This window comes from Atractosteus spatula, chromosome 11 (assembly GCF_055471065.1).
Source record: "Atractosteus spatula isolate fAtrSpa1 chromosome 11, fAtrSpa1.hap1, whole genome shotgun sequence".
NCBI classification, from domain to species: Eukaryota; Metazoa; Chordata; class Actinopteri; order Semionotiformes; family Lepisosteidae; genus Atractosteus; species Atractosteus spatula.
In genome coordinates this window covers 47,850,676-47,857,384 of record NC_142716.1, presented here as the reverse complement: position 1 = coordinate 47,857,384, position 6,709 = coordinate 47,850,676, and positions in this window count along the sequence as shown.

Genomic DNA, 6,709 nt, shown 5'->3' with positions numbered 1-6,709 from the left:
TAATTTTAGCACCCAGACAGAAAGGAGCACACTCTGAACAATAACTGTGACGGTAATGAAGTTGCTGTGACTCACAGCTAATGGGGAAATAATTGCTCCGTCAATTCCTACAAAATCCCTTCACATCGGTCATTGAACTGAAATCAAATTGTAGGGGAATTAAGGGAAAAGCAGTTGATTAATGTCGGCGGGAGAGCACCATTAGAAGTAAGCCGCTGTGAGGCCAGTGATGTCTGTCTCTGGCTGGAGTTTGGGATTGAGGGATTTGGAGCAATGCAGGGATGGGTGTTGGCTGGGTAGAGCTGTGACATGTGCGATTTCCTTGGCACCAGCTGGAAGAAACCCTGCAGAATTGTGGTCTCACCTGTTGCCCAGACTTTAGGACAGGCGGGACACAATCTCTTGCATCTCAGGTGGTATCCCTGTTTAACAGCCATAACAATCGCCTATTCTTGTCCTGACTTCAGTCCCTTACACACCGGACTCCCATGTTTCTTTGTGGTCTCAGAGGATTTTCATTCACTCATTATTGTCTTTGAAAAACTGAACCATTCGAGCAGAGGAAGTATTGCAGCTGTTGGGCCTGGCTTACTGTTCTCTGAATCTTCAGCAAAGAAACCTTGAATTTCAAGGCAATCTCCATTTCTGCTCCGAACAGAAAGTCTCCAACACTTCACACTGAGAAGGGATTGAGCACATACAGTATCTGACAGCTAATAAGAGAAATCCAGCAGATTCCAGTTTTCAGTACAATTTCCACCTGCATGCTTTCTGCAAACATCTGTTGCCATAGGATACAATGGATTTTTTGCCAACGTGTGCACTATACCATTCCAGATGGTTTTGAAAATTGGAGAGCAGTATCTCCTGGTGTCATGGCGGAGGCTTGTGGCTGCCTGACAGGGGCCTTACACACAGAGACAGGCTAATTGCAATGAAATGTGTTCCATAGCAACTCATCTGAGACACAGCTGACTTGATCTCCTCTGAAACACTCCCTGCTATCTCATAGCCTGCCCTTCCCTCGCAGTCTAACAGAGATCTGCTTTAACAGGTGTGGCAGCGCTCATGCCTTTGAGATATGAGTGCTAGATTATACACACACGCATCAAAAGACAAGTCTGCTTTCCTTCAGTCCTTCATGTTTCTCTAGGTTTAATTAGAAAGAAGTTCCTGTCCTGACATGAAAGGTGATTTTCATAGACTGCCAGTGCTTTCAAGCAGAAAACGAATTTCTTGAGACAGCTGCTTAGTGCAATGAGCTTAAGTGTTAACTGGCTGCGTGACGCTGTGACTCTGTAAAGAAGTTCATGTAGCACAAACTAAGGGCTGCCGTCAACTCTCCCACCGTGCAGTGATTTGGAGGAGGTCAAGTAAGATGTGTGACAGAGTCAATTCAAGCTCCGGCTTCAGAGGAAAAAAAAGAGAAAGAAAATAAAACAGAGTAGAAGGTATCAGTTCAGAAACAATAAACGTCATTTCTAGAACTGCATCACAAAGTCATTAACACTCAAGTGTCTGTTGATGAAGCATTTCTACACGAAAGTGATTTAGCTTTTGTTAAAGGCAATGCGATTAGGTATTTGTGGGCCTGAGTTCCTAACCAGATTGTTATCACTCTGTTAATGTTTGGTTAATCTATTATGGGTTATAAAGCATTTAGAAATGTAATTTGTAGCCCCACAAGTGTTACAGAAAACAACATACCAGATTGCTGAATCTGCTGAAACTAATTTACTGCCATTGGAAATCTCTCTCCTGTCTTGGCTTATCTGTGAGCACTGTGCCAAGGCTGTGCAGTGTTCTCAGCGATAAGGACGGACATCCTGCAGATAATTGCTTTGGAGTGGAGAGAGAGAGGGGACTGGCCACGCCATTCAGGTGCACCTAAGCAGCAAATTCATGACAATGATGTTTTCTCCACGCGCTGTTTAATGAGTGTGTGAACACATCACAGGTGAGCACCACCGCGCTGCTTTGAGGGGGTGTCTGTGAAAGTAATGCAAGTAACACAAAATCGCTCGATTTCAGTGTTTCCAACACGCACTGCAGTGGTAGACCTTGGGCGAGGATCGTGATGTCAACACCCGCAGCTCAGCCTTTAAAAATTCAGATCTGCACGTTTGGCTCTGTAGAGGTATTTAAATGAATCTCACCATCCCGTGTTTTTCTCCTGCAAATGTATTTATTTTTGGCACAGTCTGACACACAACTTCTAAACAAAGAAGACTTCACGATAAAATCAGTAAGGGCTTCTCACCTTGAAAGTCCAGTTAGGTTAGGCAATGAACTTTTTAGATGTGCATTAATTAGTCTTGTGAGCACAATTTACAGCTCACAGACTGCCCTTCTGCAGAAGGTAGTGCATTTCCACTCAGAGCTCTTCTCATGACTCAACCCCCTCTCCCCCGTCCACCTTCCTTTCAGTGGTATTAATACTGACACACATCACAAGCTGCGGATGCGGTAGAGATAAAGTGGATTTAATTGCTACACTGGGGCAAAATAGATTATGATAATATTAATATATATGCTGTATAAGTATGCTTGATTTCCTGCCTGGCTGGTGCAATCAATAGATTTTTTTTCTTAAAATGCCTTTTATAAAACTATAAGCAAAAGTACTAGTTCAAAGGAAATGAACCTAAGAATGTTGTGGTTTTTTTTTTGGTCGGCTGCCGCCAGCTTCATCCATAAAGATGGCTTCTTTTCTGCTTGTGTTCGCAGGCTGTAACAAAGAACCTGCCGCAGCTAACTCCCTGCCTCTGCTACACCGCACGTCTGCACAGCGAGAGGCAGAACTGGGTCAGAAAGCTACTCTCGACCTGTCACACATGGAAACATGGAGTCTAGGCAGAGGAAAAAAAGAAACTGCGGACTCCCCCAGCTGGCGCTTCCTTCAGAAAAACACAAGGAATTCATGTTTCCCCATAAACAGGGGCACAGCCTGCCCAGCTGAGCTGTCAGTCCAAGGGCTGATGGATCTCCTGGCAGCACAGCACTGCAGCGCTCAGACTCTGGCGGCCCCTGACTGACACCGACACTCTCAGCCCTCCAGATGGTCTGCTCTGATCCTGCTCAGGCTTAGATCCCGGAGAGACACGTTGTCTCCTGGATTTCGTACCACACACAGTTGTTTTCCTTGAATAATTGAATAATCGTGCAATCAGATCAATTACTTTTACCCCTTTGCAAACAATGCACTGGAGCTTGAATTAAGGGAGTCCTTCCATCTGTTAACAGTGACACTTAACCTGCTGAGGAAAAGCTGGAGTCTGTCCTGGAAAGCCAGAGCTCAGAGCACTCATACAAGCCAAACCACATACTATTTAGTACAGTATTTAAATAGCCAAACTCTAAATACTATTCAGAGTAGCCAAACACAGGCAGTAGCAGGCCATCCTTTAAATCATCAGTTGTAACAGAAAACAAGGACTGGAGTTTGACATGAACTTTCTCATTCATTCGTATAGTTATAGACAAGGGAACACAGACTTGTAGTTTTCATCAGTTAATTGTCTCGGACATACTGACTACCAATGGCTAGAATGAATGGGTTTTTGGTTAACTTGCAAAAGCAGTCATTAACGCATATGCAAAGTTTATTAAATCTACTAAAAACATGGTGGAGACACCATCTTGGCCCATCTGGCTGATCGGGCAGATACTGTAAGTACCTAAGTAAGCATCCAGGGGTTTGTTGCACTTAATACATTAACAGATGTTTCCATGTTTGACGCCAAAACTCAAGACTGAGACCACATGTGAGCTGAACCTGAGCTGCTTCTCAGAAATGGGCAGCAAAATGCTTTTTTTGTCTTGCAATGTTTTAATAAAAAAAAACACGATAATAAAGGATTAGAGTGAACTGAAGTGACATTCAAGATTAAAAATGCATATTGTTAATGAAATTGTATTAGATAGATGAACATTTAATAGTCTTAGTAATTAATAAATGCATGCCTTTAATATAGTACTATTGGAAAACCTTACACTCTGAATTTTAAAAGCAATGCTACCATTACTAATTGAACCATTTTTAATGACTTTCTAATAAGCAGAGCCCCAGAAGACTGAATTCTGAATTTTCCTGACTAATGATTAGTAAAATATTTTTAAAAAATGAATTAAGCACTAGGCTCTAAAAAAGAGCTGACATTTTTATTACACATGCAAATAAAACAAATGATTGATTGTGTAGAGTGCTGTTGTTGGACTAATGTGGATGGCTATATGCCTGCCAAACGCGAGATTTCCTACATTAAATCTGCTCCATAGCTTAATTCTAACTTTATTAATGTGTGGAGGAGGAAAGAGACGGCTCATTGAAGAAACTATTTATTATAACTGTGCCGTGAGCATCAGGCCACAGGATGCATCACCTTCATAATCAAAACCCTGCCTGCAAGGCCAGAGAAATGAAATTGAAAGTATCACAAGGATATTCAAACTGCTAGGGCGCTCTTTCGTTGTTAGGTATTGGATTGCTTTTCATAAAATAAATTAGGTTTTTCATTGCAAGGATAACCCGATTCCTCTGCATTCAGTGTAGCCATTGAATGAGATTAACAGCGACAGAGGAGGAAAGTCTTCATTTTGCTGACTGACGCCCCATCACCTCCCCTTTGCCAAGCCTGCCCTGTCTCGGGGTTACAGGAACCTTCGGGTGCATGGAGTATTCTCAGTAAACACGAGCTGCAGAGCAAAAATGATCACAAAAATGATCTGAAAAATAACCTGCCCTCTTGCATGCCAGCATCTGCACGGATCAGGATCCCCAGAGGTTCACACTGCACACTCACCTCAGGGCTTTTAGATCTTAACCTGCTCTTAATCCTTCCATACCGGAGTGGCAGAAGAGCAGGACAGGTAGGGAAGATGATGGGGTTCTGCTGTCGGGGTGTGTGGGACTGGGACTCAGGTCTTTGTCTCTTTTGCACCATTTTGCACTATTGTATACCATCAGTTCTTGCCATATTAGAGCGGTGTTAATCAGCGAACGAGGCATTAGCTGAAGAGAGACGATGTGTCTGAGCGTGGGCAGATTACAGCTACCTGAGGCCTTCTGAATAATTTAAAGGCAATTTACTGAGCCGCTCTCTCCCGTGCCAGGTGGCATTACTCAGTCTCCAACAATAAAGCAGTTAAGAAACGTAAACCGGCCCTGGAGGGAAGGAAGGTGTCCGCCAAACCTGATAAGACACCAGTACAAATCAACAAGAGGAACACGAGAAAGACTGAGCCTCCGTGTTCGAAGGGGCAAGGGAGCGGTTGCGCAGGTGTAGCCTGTGTGCTTTCACACTTCGCGTCCCGAGCTGCGTGCGGGGGCTACTTCCCAGCACTCACCAGCCGCGCTGCTCTCACTGTCCGCTATGTCTTCACGCAGCCACAGCAGATAACTTCCTGGAGTGTAGCCACCACGTGCTTTCCCCTTTTGAGACACGAAAGGCACGCTATGAGATACCAGAGACAAGGCAACAAAGATAGTTTTTTTGTGTACAATTCCCCGCCATCAAATGGTCTTCTTTCAGGGAAGGGTCTGGAGGGGTGACAGCAGCCAAGCTCTCCTTCGCCTCTCACTTGCAATCGTCCGTGATGTCACTTCCTGAAAAGTCAGCCCCTCCCTCCTCCTGGTATTCGTCTGTCTGCACCCATCTCCACCTGCGCAGCTCCCCCTGTGTTCACCGCAACAGGCATGTACATAGCAATGCCACTGTGTAGTAATTGCATGGTGACCTGGACAACTATCATTATATGTTAATTCATTTTCTGTCTGCCCCTCTGTTTCAGATCAGTTTCACACCCCACGTGTCCCACCCGTCTGGACGGTAACTCATGAGCGTCCAGGCAAAGAGTTTGTAATTCCACCTGTCAAGATGGCTGCCTGCAGGGTTGATTGCAGTGGACTGCACCTCAAGAATCTGTGATATAGATTGTCATGTAAAGGTACACAATGGGATTTGTCCTGTTTTTGAAGTGATGAAAATTGACTTGGAAAAATGCACCTGAACAAGATAAGTTATGGTTATGTACTGTAACTGTTACCTTGTCTAAACATATAAAGATGTGTTCATATATACTGTTTTAAGTATATATTAATGTAAAGCTTTCTATTCTGTGATTCTCTGTATTTATTTGTGAAAAGAAAATAAAGCTCTTAAAAATGGAAATCGTGTCAGGATGACGAGAAGACCTTGAGAGGAGCCTTTCGTACAGCCTCTGCAGATCGCAAAGCAAGAACATTTCGGATGTTGGTTCACTCCCCCTGGGACGAGCGACCTGGACTTCAGCCGACTAGCGCTGAAATCCAAGAGGGTTCGCCTCGTGTGGCCGTGGCACTTTCACAATACAAGCTGCCATCCTGCTTGGGCTGCTGGGAGCTTCTAGCCATTTCACCAGGAATAACAACACCCACGAATGAAGCAAACTGAAGGGTTCTAGTGTTTCAAGTGTTTTAGTCATAAAACATGCTGGCCACCCTCTGGCCCACTGGGACCCCCCTGCAGATTGAGGAGTGGCCAAGGGGCAGCTGCAGAGGTGGAGGAGGGATGGAGGGTAAGTGAGGGAGAGAAGGGGATCAGATACAGTATTTTACATGTTTAGGTAAGGAAATGACATCAGGATTGATTACAAATTCATTAGAGCTGAGGCTGATTGACCTTGGTTGTTGCCCTCCCCCCCGAACTTTCATTATGATCTCCACTTGGCT